Consider the following 18,770-nt stretch of genomic DNA (forward strand, 5'->3'; position numbering starts at 1 on the left):
TATTTTTGCAGAGCTCATCATCAAAATCATATATCAAATGTTTTTAAATTGTTTCTTTTAGAAATTGGGACATGGCTTTACTCTTTTCTAGTCTCATATCACATTTTAGTTCTAATAGAATATCAAAATATAACATTTCCATTTCTAGCTAATTGTGTGTAACTTTGAATGTTTTAAATGGGCAGGTGTATTATTATTTGCAATTTCTCCATAGCAGTCATATTATTTTTAGTTTATTCTTATAGTTACCAATAAGGTATATTTTGACTACTACAGCTGATAAATTTTCCGCTTATTAAGCAAAGCCACTATAAATTATTTGATATTAATCTTCATAAAACAACTATAAAATACATTTTTGCAATATTTGATTAAGTAATATTCCTGAAATAGTCTATTGTCTCTTTCATGACCTTGAATAATAACTTTGTTGCTTGTAATGTGTCTAAAAATATATAAAGTACTTTTATATTGATTTTGTCATTTAATTCTAATAATTGTATATAGAAGGCTTTATAATTACATTATCTGTTGAAAAGAGATGTGCAGAGAGTTTACACTGCATTCCACTACAGGAGGGCATGGACAGGGGACTGAGGCGGGGGGCTGGGGCAGAGGAGAATGGCAATAGATGGCAGAACTGGGACTTGAATCCATTATTCTAAAGTGAAGATTCAGTATCCTTCCTATTACAGCCACTTCTTTCTTTCTCTCAGCTACTTCATGTGAGTGTTTGAAAGTGGATTCAGCTGATTTATCTCAGGACACTTGGGCTGGCTGCCGACCTTGCAGCAGAATATGCATTGCTGTCTCAAGCCCCACCTGAGGCAAACCCCCATCCCTGGATGCCCTGGGCCTACTGCACTTTCCTTCCCCCAACATCCCTGGCTGAGCATGAGAGGCTGGAGTGCATGGCACAGTGCTGGCACCAACTACCCATTCTGTTTCTGGGTGTTAAATGAATAAGTGATGCCTGGACATACTTGTCCTCCCTTGGAAAGAACACTCAAGTAGGATCAAAACGTTGGTCAGAGGCGCAAAGAACCCTACCTCTAGCCCCCTACCTCATCCCTCACTCTGTATTATGAAGAAAATTTTTCTGATAGAGACATTTAATTATGCTCTAATGTTTGTGATCCTTGTATGGCAATTACAGAGCCCTAGCAAGGTTCTCATTTTACCCTAGTGGTGAGCATTCTTTTACCCTTCATTTTTCAGGCAGTTTTGTTTGTTCGCTCATTTTCAGTACTGTTCCTCTCACCTAAGCAGCGTGGAGCTTACTTTGGTGACCACTGTTTCTGCATGTGTGGAGCACCATGAAAAGCAAAAGCCTTCCATCTGTAAGAGCTTATAGATAGCTCTCATTACTTTTATAAAGGAAGACTGCAGGCTAATTTGTAAGGCTAGTTTTACCTGACTCAGTGAAATAATTTCTGCACCACAAAACTGAAATTTTTTTAAAAGGTGGTATTTAATAATAAACTTACTGATGTTGGCACTGCTTTTAAAAACAATAACAAAACAATTCTTTCCCTCAGCTAAATTTTTGGATGACTAATATATTTTGCCATGGTTTAAGAAAAATCCACATCAACACAATAGAATAAAACTGTGAGGGAGGTTCTTTCCTCTTAAGCTTTTGATGTATGAAGTTGCTTCTGTGTTTTGGATAGCTTAAGTATAAAGATAAAGCACAGTAGTATAGGAGTTGAATAGGATTTCTAGTTTAACTTTATAATGAATCTGATACTTTGTTGTATGGCAGATAGATGCAGAGAATATAGGGACACATTTCTTATTCCTGGGAACAGTGTGGGTTTTTTTACATGTCTCTTTATCCCTATGAGCCAGCCAGAATTATTGTTCTTCAACCTACTTTCCCTTCTGGTTCAAAAGTGAATCTTCATGTGATGTTGTTAGTCCAGGGAGAGGAAATCCTGGGGCAAAATACCTCTAAAAACTGAAATCAGTCAAAGGAAGAAATAAAGTTTAAAACCTATTTATTGCTTACAAAACTGCAGTCTGGGCCATCTCTTTCTCCTGCTCCAGCAGCAGCAAAACCTTCCCTCCCCTTCACCTCTCAGGTACAGATAAGCCCTCCTTGCCCAGGTAATTACCCATTGATATGGAAATGAACTTCTCTCCACCCCTGAGAAATGATGCAAATGCCCTAAAGCCATACTTCTTTCCACCTCTGAATGCCTATTGATTTTCAGATGTCCTAAAGCCACATGAGATATTCTGGAAATGTTACAATTTTACCCACAGGCCACCTCTCCAGAAATCTCGCCTTACAATTTACTTGTTCCCCCTCTTCTGACCAAACTAATGACATACAATAGCAACAGCAATAAAATTATGACAATCCTCAAGCTGGAGGATTCATCTAGGTTCAGAGTCCCATGCAGATTAAGTCCATTGCTCGTCCATACCACAGGCAGGCAGTAGCCGAGGGTTCAGAGCAATCATCACACAGCAGCTGCAGCCCGGAGACACATTCAGACCTCAAGGATTGTTGGAGAAAATAACCGCCTGGACGTTTTGGGTACACTACCATGACTTTTGGGGGCCATTCAGCTATTGCTCCAGGGAATACCCATGAGGCCAGCTTCCAGGCCTTTCCCCAAGTTGCCAGAAGAGCCAGCCATCGCTGGTCCATGTGTCAAAATGTCCAGGGCCATGTCCATTTTACTCCTAATTGCTGCACTCATCCTTGCAATGCATGTCCAATAAAGTGGGTGCCTCCATTGCTCTCAATCACCAGCAACTGGCCATAGGCTACAAAGAGATGCTCTAGGTCCCTCTTGGTGGTTTGCTGACCTGCATAACGTGCAGGACACTCCTGGGCTCAGCTGACTTCTCCAAAGGTCAATGGAAAACCCCACCAATGGGCTACAACCCACATTGTCTTTTGCCCCATGTGCAAGACTCTGATGTAGCCATTGGGCCACATCAGAGGAAGGCTTTCCTTTTAGCCAGCTCACCTGGGCGTCTGCTTCACCATTCCCTGGGGATACCAAAGGCAAATGGCCAGTCACATGATACACAGTATGTGTCTGTGACACACCACTCCATGGCCTTTGGGTCCAGTGTCTCACCCACCCTGCAATGGGATAGGTGGTTATTACCTTGGTCGGAGCTGTTCCCGTGATGGGCTCCATAGCCAGCAAAGTGTGGTACACAGCAGGCAGTTTCTTCTCTATCAAGGTGACCCGGACCTCTGCTCCTTTCTATAGTTGTGACCAGGCTCGGGCCGGCAGCAGGAGCAGCAGCCGTGTCAGAAGCAGTAGCCTTAGGCTCAGGCCGCAGGCCAGGGTCAGCATGGTCAGCAGCAGTGGTGGTGCCTGCACGACCACACGAGTGTAGACACAAGTCCCTAAGTGCAAGTGCCACTTCACCCCATCATTTCTTGGGGCAGCCCTCCCAAAGGTCACACCCATTATAAGAGATTTCGGGTTCAGAGGCACCCTGCCAACTGTGCCAGGATGTAAGTCCAAGGAGAGGAAATCCTGGGGCAAAATACCTCTAAAAACTGAAATCAGTCAAAGGAAGAAATAAAGTTTAAAACCTATTTATTGCTTACAACCTGCAGTCTGGCCCATCTGTCTCTCCGGCTCCAGTAGCAGCAAAACCGGCCCTCCCCCTCACCTCTCAGGTACAGATAAGCCCTCCTTGCCCAGGTAATTACCCATTGATATGGAGATGAACTTCTCTCCACCCCTGAGGAGTGATGCAAATACACTAAAGGCATACTTCTTTCCACCTCTGAATGCCTATTGATATGCAGATTACTAAAGCCAGGTGAGATATTCTGGAAATGTTACAATTTTACCCACAGACATATATGAAATACTGAATTTTAAGTTACGTGTGCCTTATCCTTCAACAGAATTCTTCAGAAATACAACATATAAACATTTATTGAGGGAAAAGCATGGAATCAGAAATTAGCTTATAATCAACAAATTACCTCATTAGCTAGCACAGCTCCAGGGGAAAAGGTGTTCCTCGCCCAGGTGAGTCCCCTATGAAACCGGTAAAATGGAAATAACTGAAGGGAAAGGGTCTGTTGGGAGAAAAGATTTTATTCCTTCCAGTCCTTACCCAGGCCTTGCTCCAGCCAGCTCGTCCGGCCTCCGCTTACACTCTCAGCCTTGGTGAGGCTCTCTACTTCAACTCCTCGCTCCCCAGCCCCTTCCAGGGGCAGCTCCAGGAGCTGGACCTTCAGGGCTGGCTGACGCCAGACCAATTGTGTACCAGGAACTGAGGGGAGGAGAGAACGGCTGTTTCCTCTCTGTCCCTTGCCCCAGCGACTGCAAGGCTCTGCAGTGGTAAACAGCCATTGATATGTAAATGGCCTAAGGCTAGGTGGGAGATTCTGGAAATTCTGCCATTTACCCCACAGTGAGATTTATGATAACGATGGACAAGAAAGGTACTTCAAATGACATATAGAACTTATACATATTGATTATGAGGTATGCCTTTAAGTATAGAACTTACACATATTGATTATGAGGTATACTTTAAAGTAATGTATGCTTATTTGAAAATTTTAAATGATTATGTAAAGTCATGAAATAATAGTAAGTTGTCTCATATGAAAATTAGTGATGATCTATATATTGATCTGTTTTTTATACCACACAACCTTTTTAAGCTCATTTTCCTATCTATAACATGAAACCTTCAAGTAGATAATTTGTTTATCCCTTTCTAATTCCAAATGATAATGATTTATCTGTATTTCAAAAGAGGCAAGTTAACTTTACAAGTAAGTTGTTTTCTATAATTTCTTAAATACTTCCATGAGTGTCTCATGTACCCTTGAAAAACATCATGAAGCCTGTCATTCATATGATAATCTACAAATATTAATAGGTGCATTAATTATGTGTAAGGTACTACAAGCTATAAAAGCCTCAAACTAAATTAAGAAATCTTTTTTAACTTTAAGGAGAATATAATCTTATTTGAGAGACAATGAATACAGGATAAGTCAAATAACTCCATATAATCATTAGATAAGTGATGTCATGAGGGAATTAATGAGTACTGTCTGATTTAATGTATGTGCAATATGAGCTGAGCTCTTTGAAACTGGGGATTTTTAAGAGAAAATAATATGATCTCTGTCTTGAAAAATGGGAAGAATTTGAATAAGTAAATGGATAGCTACTACTTTAGAGCTTTTAGAGTATCATAGATGTTTTTACACAATAACTTGACAAGATATTATGACAAGTATTCTTATTCCTATTTTAAATGAAGAAAACAGAACTATGAGAACTGAGACTCATATTTTGGTCTTTTCATTTCCTGTCTTCTGTCCTGACTTCTATTTTAACTGGAATCCTGAATATGCAATATTTCTTGATTCTACTATTATTTTGTTTTGTTTTAGTTTTGTTTGAGAAGAGTTTAGAGGATTAATTAGCATTTGAATTACTGCTGTTATTCTGCAATATCTTTTTCAAATAGGTGGCTGTGATATTGGTATTCTTATTTCACAGAAGAGGAAGCTGAAGCCAAAGAAACTGTAGGTAGGGATGAAAATCAGGAATGTGGAGAACTGCGAGGCAACAGACTGTGAATTGTGTCTAAAATTGTTTATAGAAGGAAAATTTCCAGAAAGGTTGATAGTAAACTTTCTCTTTCACATATGGTTAATTATTATACATTTGACCTCAAAGAGTTCATGAGCCTTTAAAAATCCTTAACATATACACAAGAACTAATGTACCTAACTAGGGACTCTAATTGGTATTATTTAGATCAATAAGTAGTTTATAAGTGCTAACCTTCTGCCAGATGTCAAGCCCATTGATGTCACATCACCAAGAAAAATTCATCAAGAGTTGAATATTTTTGATAACTATTTATCCATATGTGCTATAATTACTTAGAAGTTTCATTTTTAAGCATCAGCTATGTAGTTAGAAAAAACACTTAAATAATGGACAGTTCTCTCTTACATCATCTAGGAAGTCTAAAGATCAGATTGCTAGTTGAGTGTCTGCCTTCCTCCTGGAAACAGTGTGGGTCCTGGAGGAGGATGTGTTAGTCGCTGTTGCATACATTTCCAGAAAAATACAGGAAAGGAATTTTATGAAATCAATGGCCGACCTCCTTGAAAACCCTAATGGGGGTCTAATGAAATTTCCAGTCCTCTCCTCAATCAGAAGAAACAAGGGAAGTGTCACTTTGACATCAAAAATGCCCCTGAAGTAGTCTACCTAAAAAAGAATACAAAGCAGGAAATGAAGGGGAGGCTGGGGAAATGGATAACAAAATTGTAGTAGCTTGTAATCCGTTTTAACCCTTCCAGGTATTTATCACAACAAAATTTCATAGCAGCTTACTTCCCCTGATGCTGAAAATTCCTGAATGTACTTTCATAATTTCACTTTGGAGAATTCATTCATTATATACATTTTCTTCCTTAAATCAACAATTTCTCTCTCTAATAGAAAACACATTTTCTTCTGCCTGTGCTCAGGTCTAGATATCAATGAAAGCTTTCTTCACATATCTAGTCAAATGATTAAAGTGAGCCAGCACAAAAGGGATAAGCTGATGAAAAAGGCTTTTGTGTACCTGGATATTTTTAATACACTACTTCTTTTAGCAGCACAGAATTTGGTATAGGATTTACTTCAGCTTTAATACTTATACATCATGGGCAATAATAAGAATAGTGTCTCCTTTTGTGCAATTGTATCAGAATTATGGAGCAGTATGTCCACTCTGCGTTAACTCTTTTCATTAAAGAACCTTTCCTACTAGGTGTTCCATGTCTGGGTGTGAATAGGAGCTTTCAAACAGCCTAAGTAGATTTCTCCCTCCATATGCTTCAGCAAAGCTGCCTGACCTGTTTGTCTATGGCAACAGTTCTCAAACATCCTGGTCTCCAGACCCTTTTATACTTTTAAAAATTATTAAGGATTCTCAAAGAGTTTTTCCTTATGTGAATTATATCTGTCAATATTTAGCCTGTTATAAATTAAAAGAGAAATATTAATTTAAAATAACAATAATGAATGCACCATAAGCAAGTATAAATAACATAGTTTTGTGGAAAATATCTTTATTTTCTGAGACAAAAAAGAGTATTTGGCACTTGACTATTTCATCACTAATATGCCTTTTTTATATTCCTAGGTGTTTGCCACATGTTTACAAATTATGTTAAATGTCTGTTTTAATGAAGGACGACTGGGTTCTCCTGTCTGCTTCTGCATTCCATTTATTGAAATTGTTCTGGTTCAAGTATATTAAAAAAATTACCTCTTATACATTTTTAGTTAGAAAAGGTAGGCATATTTTAATAGTCTTTTGGGATAATTGCATGTAATATTCTTTTTCGATACTTCACCAATACTTTGAAACCCATTATGTTAAAATCCATTAATTTATCTTATAATTTGAATGAATATTTTGCCATTCATGATTTTGTAAAATTTGGCATTGGTCATATGGAAAATTTACTGAATTTTACAGATCTTTCTGTTGTTGACACATTTCATTATACAATATAAAAAATAATTTATTGATATATCACCAGCCTCATCAGAGAGGTCTTTAGATATTGGAAGCTGTGGAGCCCATGGTGATGAATGCAAGTTTCCCAAAATTCTAATTCTTACTTGATAGCTTGAATTTCATCACTGGCAAGAAATGCTGTCAGTTTTTCTTCAAAATGACAGGCTCACTTCATTCATTTTTGAGAAACTATCTGTCAGATACAGATATATGTCTGAAGAATCATTGTTTGCCTGCCTATCATCCATTCAAAGAAAAATGGTGTTCCATGAAAAAACAGCTATTTCAGCTTGCAACTCAAAACAATTGCACTAGTGTTTTTACTTGCCCAATATTTCTTATACTGCACCCAAAAGAATTGTGCTCTGTGCATATTCCAATTTTATCATACAAATATTTTTAAAAATCACATATGCTCATGGATGAAGACTTAATAACAATTATTCCTATTCACTGTTTCATCAAAGATATCCCTTCATGCAATTGGCATTTTTTAAAATTGTGATTGTTTGGTGATGGAGACTACAGTGAGTATAGTACAAACTGGTGTCTCTGACTTAATTTGCCCCAAGGCACAGCACTTCCACACATCATTGCTTTTGCACTGTCAGTGCAAATATGAACACAGTGAAATAGGGAAATAGTATTTACCTTATGAAAATAGTTTTGAACTCACTCTTGCAAGTGTGTCAGGAGCTTCTAGAGGCCCACAGATCATACTTTGAAACTACTGATCTATAACATGAAAATATTATAACCTCAAGCCTTATCATTCAATGTCCATTCAAGGAAGGGTATGAATTATACATGAGTTAAAAGTTTTCTATTTATACCTGTACAGAGATATATAATACCCACATTAATTGCTCACAAAATTGCATAGGGATTGAAAACTTTATGGGTTTAAATGTCACTAGATTTATTCAAGTTTGAATACATATATTTATTATCTTATTAGGATAATTCTCATCTAGAAATAGTACTTCTGGAAATTTTTTCTGGTTATAAAAAATGAAGAACAAAAAAATGTTTTCTAAGATACTCATGGTTATTCACACAGACTGAAATAAAATATTATTCCCTACTAATTAAACATAAGTGCTTAAGATACTGACTGGGTGTTTAGAAGAGCTAGATCATTTCATATAAATGATATTATACTTATTTTTCAGTTATCAGTAAGGACTAGTTTCATAATATTAATTCATTCACTCAATAATTTTTTGCAGCCCTAAGATGGTAGGAATACTGCAGTTAGTGTACAAAGATCAGATACATGTTTGCTGCTAAACTATGTTGGGTAAAACTTAAGGCAGTAGGTGCTATAATAGAACTTAAATATAAGGAACTATGGAATTACAGAAGTAGAGAGGCTAACAGCTGTCCATGGAGAATCAGAGATAGCTGAATGGAAGAGGATAAACTTGGCTGATTCTTGAAAGACAAGTAATTAAAATAATAATAAATACCATACCACTTATTATGTGCTAGGCAGTGTTCTAAGCAAGCTACACATATTTATTCACATAATCCTCATAATTAACCAGTCAGTAGGAAATACTATTATTCCAATTTTACAGAAGATGAATCTGAGTCACAGGTAGTTAAAAATTCTGCCCATGGTCAGAGAGAAACAAATATTTTGAACCATATTTGAACCCAAGAAGTCAGCTTCAGAGTTTGTACTTCTGATCACAGTACTGCTGTGGAATCAAAAACCATATGGAATGCTTCATACTGAGATTTATGTTAACATCCTTTGTATGTGCAAGAAGAAAGGGTGTGCTAAGCTAGAAATACGTAGAGTCTGGTGAGACTGTACCATTTTCTGCTCTATTTCCACTCTGAAGTAGGAAGTCAAGTCATCTTCCTTGGGAGGGAGAGATGGGTAGATGGCAAATGCTGGACTTCAGTCGATACTTAAAGATTTAGAATAGCCACAGCAGTATATGCAAAAAAAGAAACAATAACTTCTTATAAATATAGCTAATGTTTAAAGCCTTACATTTTTAAGGATCCAAATCTAATGGTTGTTGATTTTTCACTAGCACATCTCAGAAATTCACATACAAGAAAATATTTGGGTTGGTCCAGGGCTAACAATAAAATAGAATTTGGAGATATTTTCAAAGCAGCGGCTTAAACCATGGACTCTGAGGTTTAAACTAAATAGAAAAAGTCCTGACAGACAAAATACAGAGCTCTCCTATTTTATTTCTGACTATTGTACCTATAAGAAGGACTTTCAGTATGTAAATAGTAGAATCACACTGATATTGAAAAAAGATACTGAAGTTCAAGATAAATGGGAAGATTGTTATGAATGCTTAGTTTTCAAATGAATGTATGTTGCTTCTTTCAGAAAAGAAAAGAAAATTAGAGTCAGTTCATATCTGGAGTCAGACTGCCTATGTTGAAATGCCAGTTCTTGTGATAGTGGGCAAATTATTCAAACTCTGTGTCTGTACTGCTATGAAGTGATGATGGCAGCTGTAATTTACCTTCAGTGTTATTATAACGATTAACTAAGCTATACCATTAGATGCACAGATTGGTGCTTAATCCAGAACACGTACTTAATGAGTATCAACTTTTATTCTTAATATTGATACTGCCATCATTATCATAAACTAAAGGAATAAAGCTACAGAATTTCTGTATAAATAGTTTACTATATGAACAAAAACTCCAACTTTGTTTCTTAAGATATTGACTGAGAGCCTGAATACTTCGATAAATTTTTAAGTGTATCATTCAGGATTCCTAATTTCCAGTATCTTACAGTTTTGTGTTGAAGAGAAACATACTACTTTATAAATGCCCTGAGTGAATTTGTATCAGTAAATTTTAATCTTATGTATAATTTATTGGTTGCATGCCAAATAAAATGGCAGTTTACATTGCTGTAATTCTTCAAAGTATATTAAGTTTTTTCCCTGAAATAAAAATAATCAGAAAGCGGTACAGCGAACAGGTACCAAGTCTGATGACACTGCCTGAGCAAATCTAATCCAAGTGTTCTGGAATCTCTGTTTCATAATCACCAGAATATCCTATAACTTCAGAACTGTAGCTGAATAATTCCCCCTTTACACTGATTTTACTGAAAACTGACTCTTCCCAGATTTTTCAGAAGCTGTTTGCTGATAAAGGTTAGCTGATATTGCAAGGATCGTGAAAAAGCCTCTCTCACTGCACACATCAGTGCTCCAACCTTAGTAAAAACATACTGTCTTCTGAAAGCTAGGCTTCTATTTTCACAACCCTCCAAATATTGGAATTGCCAATGAGCTCCAATATAAGATGCCAACACAAGATAAACTAAGAATCTTTATATCTGTGGCCATATGTAAACCATGTTCATGACTAACACGCTGCTTTGTCTTCTGTTTCTTACATAAACTCAATGCTTTAAATCATCATAGATTTCCTGAATGTGTTGAAGTAAGCCTGTAACTATTTAGGAGTTTCTTGTGAGTAACTAGGCTTTAAAGAAAGAAGTTGAAGTAAATAAATTAACAAGTTTATACAATCTTTATTATAGTCAATATCTCATGATTTATGGAGAAATTGTTGGTTCATATGTAGGATCTTTATTAAGTCATAATTAGAAACTTTTTATATCTTTCTCTGGAGTTTTACTCTGTGCTGGTTAATATAAGATTATAATAGAGACTCTAAACCATAATATTAATTAAGTACAATATTTAATATAATAAAATATATTTAACAGACTAAAATATTACATGTACAAAACAGAATTAAAAGCAGATATGCTGTTTTCTACTTTAATAAGAGCTATCCTCTCACCTCTGCCTTTTGACATGTATAAATTATCTTTACATGTGAAGTTTCTATGACATAGTATATTGAATAAAAGCCTGATAGCCAATGGAAACATTTTGAAATTGGATATTGTGAGTGTGAAATTTAGGTAAACTTCAATCAAGAATCTTTCTGTGAAGAGAATTGACCTTGAACCTAGAAAATAAAATTACTATGAGCAGTTAATGCATAGTAAATTAGTTAGCACAAGAGTTAGAGCATGGGCAGTGTTAGAATCATTATTTCTATTACTGCTTTCTATAACATTAGGAATCCAGTGACCCATAAAAGAACAAAATGATAAATTGGACTTCATCAAAATTCCGAATTTTTCTTTTTGAAAGACCCTGTGAAGATAATAAAAAGACAAACCACAGGGTGGGAGAAAATATATGCAAATCATTTGATAAAGGATTTGTATCCAGAAAATGCATAGTCTTCTAATTTCAATAACAAGGAAAGGAGAACCCACTATAAAAATGGGTATAACATTGGAAAAACACTTCACCACAGAAGACTTGTCAATGGCAAATAAGCGTGTAAAAAGATACTCAATACCATTAGTCATTAGAAAATGAAAACCATAACTACATACCTATTTGAATGGCTAAAAATATGAAAGAGACACTTGACAAAATTATGTGTACTAGTAAAGATGAAGAGTTTATATTGCTGTTTGGGATGCAAAATGGCAAACCCACTTTAGCTGTTTCTATTAAAACTAAATAGGACATTATCTTATGACCATGTAATATTATTCTTTGATATTTAATCAATGAAATAAAAACTTAAGTTCACACGAAAATCTGTATGTGAATGTTATGGCAGCTTTATTCATAACTGCCCAAACTGGGAATGACTTAAATGCCCTTCAGTTTATGAGTAGACAAATAATCTGTCCTACCTCCATATAATGCAACAATATTCAGCAGTAAAAGTGAACAAACTATTAGCACATGTAACATGGGTGAATCCAAATGCATTATATTATGGGAAAGAAGCCAATTCAAAAGTCTACTATTGTATAAGAGCATTATATGACATTCTGGAAAAGGCAAATCTACCTTGACATGAATCTGATCACTAGTGCCAGGGTCAGAAGGTGGTAGAAAAGCAAGCAGGAAATTGTGGAGTGAGTGGAACTCTTCTACATCTTGCTTTTGATGATGGTTGTGTGTCTAAATGTATTTAGCAAAACTTTGGAAACTATACACTGAAAAAAGTGAATTTTATTGTATGTAAGTTGTACCTAAATCTTAAAAAATCAAAAAGGAAAACATAATCACAGCTACCAAACTCTCTGATACATTGGACAATCTAAATATATCTACAAAGTACCATTTTTTTAAATTAACAAACTGTCATTCCATGGCTTTCTATTGTATGAAAACAGAACTTACTTTGGTGATTGTAAACCAAAACCTTTGTCTTTTTTAAGGTGATACGCAAAAGCCCTTCCACCTGTCTTAAATACCATTAATGAGATTACAACAACATTAATGAATGTTGAATACATTTTTCAATGAATCTAACTTTTTCCAAATGGAAACTTTCAAAGGTTCACCTTTTAAGGAAAAACTGTGTCTCTGCTGGCAACACACCACACAGAGGTTGGATGACACTTGGTTGGGATCCTTTTTAGGGCCCTATAATCTTGTAGCAGCATGTAAATCGATTAGATTTTTTTTTCGTTCTCCTCTATACCTTTCCAGAATGGTCCTAAACAATTGGCTATATCAGCCTGATGCTCTGTGTTTATTTAGAAATAAAGAGCTATCTTTGCCTAAACCAATGAAACCTACATTCTTTTGTGCCCTATTATTTCACTGTGTGATGAAATGATCACAAAATAACATTTATATCACCTCTTTTAATTAAAACAATTTAGGCATATAGGCCTTTAATTGTGTGGGGAGAAGAAATTGAACCAATACTTCAGATAAAACCTTAGCCAAACCTTGACATCTCTTTTCTCTCCAGCACAAACAGCACTTAATTTTTAAACCTCTTATCAAGCGTTCTGGTATTGTTTACACATACTGTAATTCCAAAAACTGATAGGTCATTTTAGGTTAAAGAGTGAAAAAATGATGCTTAATGCAATTACATTTATCAGTAAGATCAAGAGAAATTTCTCAGGAAGCCGATTGAGATATTATGCTACAGAATAGGAACTTGGTTTATACCTTAGTTTCATTCATTCTTTGTTTATAATGAAAAAAATATTTAAGGTCTGAGTCATGAGGGTTATCTCTCATTCCTAATAAATTAGAGCAGTGGTGTGGAAGGAATCAGTTGAACAGACATAACAAAGCTGAGCTTGGCTACTTTTTGTTTTAGAAGCAAATAGCTCCTCTATGAATTACAGGAGAAAGTTACCTGTAAACACACAAATCATGCACAGAACTTTTGAAAGCTGATTCGGATTACAATAAGTTATATTATTTTTTTGGATCAGTATTTTTTTCCAGTTTTGAAGTGGTACCAAATAGCATCTATCCTTTGGCTTGCTAGCTTCAGAAAAAATAAAATGTGTAAACACAAGGCATATATTTTAGGAGGAAAGAGAAAGTAAGGCCCAGAGTTTAGATGCATAAAAGACTTTATATGATTTATCATTCACTGAGAAAAAGAGAGTCCCATCTAGTCAGAGATTTCAAATAACCAAGCAGAGTTTTGAGAGGACTGAAAAACTAAGTGCTAATTTAATTAAATATGTAGGTAGGTAGTAGGTAGACTAGTAGTAGTAAAGGTGGTCTGAGCCTCTAAGTAGGAGTTTAGAATATCTCACTGGTCATAGTTTGTTTTTCAACAGCTAATTAATAATTAGTCAAAAATACCAGAATGAAGTTGTTTTTGTGGTATCTGAGTGGATTTCTAGCTTTTTTATTTTCTGTAAGTTTCTTAAACAGTATATACAAAACAAAATTATCCTGTTATTCTTGATACTAACCCAACTCCTAAACATCTTCACTGTCACTGCCTAAAGAACAGCAGGTTATATGAGAAACGATTTGACACTCATTTTCTCTGTCCTTTTCCTGACTCAAATCCTGTAAGTGTTGCATAATAAATAAGAGAATTTCCACAGTCATTTGTACCAAAAAAGTCTTTTGGTTTCCATTAGTCACCAGTCCTAGTCTCCCCTGGGGAAGAATTATCCCCAATAATCCTCTTTTTGTCCTTCGGTCAACTCTGTATTCTCTCATTCTTATAATTTCCATTGCTGTAAAGACAGGAGAAGCTGAAAGACTGCTCCTTCTGATCTGTAGAAGACAAGCATCTGGCTAAATCACCTTCAGTATTTCCAAAAAGGCATTTGGCAACAGTCTTGAAAATCTAATAGAAGTAGTAATCTTTTTTTAAAATGTATTTATTTTTTGCTAGAATTACATCGACTCAGAATGGCTGTCAGTATGAGAGACTAGATTGACAGTAAAGAGATTTGTCTTTGAAAAAGAAAAATGAGGAAATAAAGTTTAATGAGATAAAAGCATTTTATGAGCTAGACCAGACTTTCAACATACAGAGCACATGTGGAAAACAAAATAGTAAAAAAGTCATTTTTGGTAAAGTGTTGAGGAACATATATTAGCCCATCTTCCTCTTCCAAGAGGAAGTGGTAAGAGATGGTGCCTATAATGTTGAATAGAGAAAGTTAAGAAAAGAAACTTCATCTATGACTTCTTTCATTCAACAGGTCATGGAAAACTTCAGCCTATACTGTTTTTAAATGTTGCCCCGGGGCATGCCACCTAAGGACAGCGCTGATGTCACAGTGGCGACTCTTCTTCACTTGACCAAGGCCGGCCTCCTGCTCTTGCCTCTCCATTCATTTCTGGCAATGGGAAAAATACCACCCACTGGGTGAGCCACTAAGGCCAGAAGGATCAGAGGTGCCAGGTTCCAGCCCATGGGCCACTATATGAATATCTCTTTAATATGCTCATTTGTAGGGCCAGCTCCAATTGCAGTAGCCAAAGAAAATCTATCTGACTCCACATTTTAGTTCTTGAGATTGGGTAAAGATTCAGCTGAAGCAAAAGTATAGATACCGAGGGTAGCTAGGTGTCCATTACTTAGCAACAACCAAAGCTAATACAGCCTGTTTCCATACAAAGCTTGGTGCCAAGCTGTTCAGAGAAGTTATTTATCTGAGAGTTGCCAACCCTTTTGTCATGCTTTCTTAGCTTTATTCTAAGTTTCAGAGATGTTGGTTCCTATTTGTAGGCAGTCTGTACCAAAGCCGGGTCTCAGCACCCACTCCGTTCTGCTTCCCGGCCAAGCACAGCAGCGTAGTCTAAAACGGAAGACGTGGGCTGGGGAGTCACGAGACCTGGCTCCTCTTCCCTATGTTTCTCCTAACTAGCCTCACGATCTTAACTGCTCTGTGCCTTGGTGTCCCCATCAGCAAAATGGGGATAATTTTAATTGGCCTGCTTATCTCACGGAGTTGTTTTGAGGATAAACTGAGACAATGAAAGGAACGTCTTTTGACAAGTGCTATGCAGATTGTAAGAAATGGAAACAAGCAGGTTTAAGGCAATGGAATGGATATTGGCAGAAGGGTCGATGGGATTTTCCAGCCCTTTCTATAAGTAATTTAAACCCAGGTCACCATTGCTTTATATACATTTTCACTTAGCACAGATTTGTAATTATGCCTGTAATAAAGCATAGCCTTATCAAAAATATATATAAATAAATAAAAATAAAAAATACAGTGCTTATTGAATTATTATCAAATTTGGTAAAGTCAGCAAAGGGATTAATTATTTTTAAGGAGTTAGAGGTTTTTTGGTGTAATTTGGATATTTCAATTAGATGTGATGCATTCAATGCCATTTTGTAAGTTCAGGTAAGCTGGAAATGTCATTAATCAAATTATCTAAAATATATTTTATGAAAAGTAAAATAACATATTTGTAACATTGTCTTTAGAAGTCTTGGATACATAGCCAACAGTTATACATCATCAATCTTAGCTTCAAAAATAAGTACAATTAAAATGCAAAGTTCTTTGTGAATTAGGCTTTCATATTTTTTATATTTCTCAAAATCTAAAATATATGATAGCAACTTTTTTAACTATTTGAGGTAAAATTGACTTTCGATGACCTATACATGTTTAAAGTGTGAACTTTCATAAGTTTTGCTATATGTGTGCTGTGCCTTCATGAAATAACCACTGCAGTTATAATAATAAATGTCCTCTACCACTCCCAGAGGTTTTCTCTTGCTCCTTTGAAATCTCTCCTTCCTACTATTCCTTGTGCCCCACCATCCCTAAGCAACCACTGACTGGCTTTGCAGAATCCAGTACAAAATGAAAATGTGATATCCTTTGTTCAAAAACAGAGAAAACTTTCTCTTAAACATTCTAAAATACAAAGCTTTTCCTTTTATTTTGTAGCCCTTTTCTTTGTCACAGTGTTTTTTTATTTGCTATTAAATAGCACTATAAAGAAAATCAAACTTTTCAATTATTAGCATGTTTCAGCATTTATCTTTGTATAATGCAATGCCATTCTAAATGCAAATATAAGAGCATTTAATTTATATGCAGACTTATCAAAATTACACAATTCAGATTTAGCAGCTCGTATATGGGTATATATACATTGTTCTTACCAGAAGAGTGGAAACACTGAACAAAACTTACTGAACTATTTTTATCTCACTTCTCAATACATGCACATTTTACCAACACTCTCAACCTTCAGGTTACTGATGCACAAGGAAGGATTAAAGGAAATGGAACTGTGGGTTGCCCAATCTTCCCCTTTTCTTCTATGCCATCATTTTCATCACAGTGTTGGATAATACAAGAAAGTAACAGGAATAGGGTTCCTTGACTGGCCATGTTTCTTAGAATGTACTTGCCTGCTTTCTGTGTTTGAAGCAAGTTCTGGTCTTTTATATAGTTTCCATTTATCTTTTTAATGTGTTCAATTTCTCTTCTGCCTCCTCAAAAGTATGAAATACGTAATGATAACTTTTAATTTCCTTGTCTATTCTATCACATGTGTCATTTTGGAGTCATTTCTGATTAACTGATTTTTCTGCTCATTATAGACTGTATTTCTCTGATACTTTGCATATTGAGTAGTTTTTACTGGATGCCAGACATCTGAATTTCACCTTGTTAGTTGCCATGTATTTTTGTTTTCCTATAAATACTTTTGCATTCTTGAGCTTTGTGCTGGGACATAGTTGTATTACATGTTTGATCCTTATGAGTCTTGCTTTTAGCTTTGTTAGGCAGGAGCATAGTTACCTTTATTCCAAAGTTAGGTGTTTCCCACTACTGAGGCAAGACCCTTCTTTATAATGTAACTGATGCTACTGAATTTTAAAGTTTCTGCTCTGGTTGTTGGCCCAGGCCTATGTGAGCTACAGTAGCTGTTTCTGAAATTCTGTTGGGTGGCTCTTTCTTTGTCCTCAGTTTTCTTACATGTGTGTGCTGATCAGTAGTCAAGGGGCCCCTCTACAGATCTCTACAATTCTCTTTCTTTATGAACTCTCTCCTGTATGCTATTCTGCGCTATAAATTCTAGGTGCAAGGGAATCCCGATTTGTCCTCTCATCAGCAGACCACCAGGCTCTGCTTGCATTTCTCACGCCCTGTGCCATAGCCTGGAAACCCTCCCAGCATTGAGCTAGGGCAGTCACAGGGCTCGTACCATTTGTTTTCCAGCTTTTCCCAGAGGTCACTGTCCTTTCTCTAATTTCTAATGTCTTAAATACCTTTACCATTGGTTCATATATTTTGTCTGTTTTTGGTTACTACAGGCAGAAAGGAAAATTAGGTCCCTGCTATTCCATCCTGACTAGAAGCAGAAGTTCGGGCAATCTTGACTTTACTGTAGAAATTTTTTGTTGTTTCTTAATTTTTTAATAAATATATGACTGTTTGAAATTATAGCTATTTTTTCTTAAGCTTGTTAAACGAATTGACTTATAACATTGTGAAATTTTGTTTATTTTACTCTATATCTTGCGCTTCTCTCTTCAGAGTCCCCAAAAGCCTTATTAATGAGCATAGTCTTCTGACTAAAAGCTTTAGGAACCCCTAGGGAGCATGTTAGGCAGAATCTCAAGGTCCACTCAAACCTACTGAATAAAAATCTTCATTTTAATAAGATCCTCAGATTAAACATGTTAATTTCAAGAAGCCCTGCACTATGTGGTATTTCTCCAAAGGCACCCAGATCTCACTTTTAGTTCCTAGTTTTCCTTCCTAGTCAAGGAACCTACCCTTGTACAGCAGGGCACCCCTCTTGGAATCAAGCCATTATGCATTTGCATCCCAGCTCTGACAGTTTTTAGATGCACAAATTTGGTTAAGGTAATTTTTAGTCTCAATTTCTTCATCCACAAAGCAGGACTAATAACATCTACTT

The sequence above is a fragment of the Manis pentadactyla genome, chromosome 5 (assembly GCF_030020395.1).
Source record: "Manis pentadactyla isolate mManPen7 chromosome 5, mManPen7.hap1, whole genome shotgun sequence".
Taxonomy (NCBI): domain Eukaryota; kingdom Metazoa; phylum Chordata; class Mammalia; order Pholidota; family Manidae; genus Manis; species Manis pentadactyla.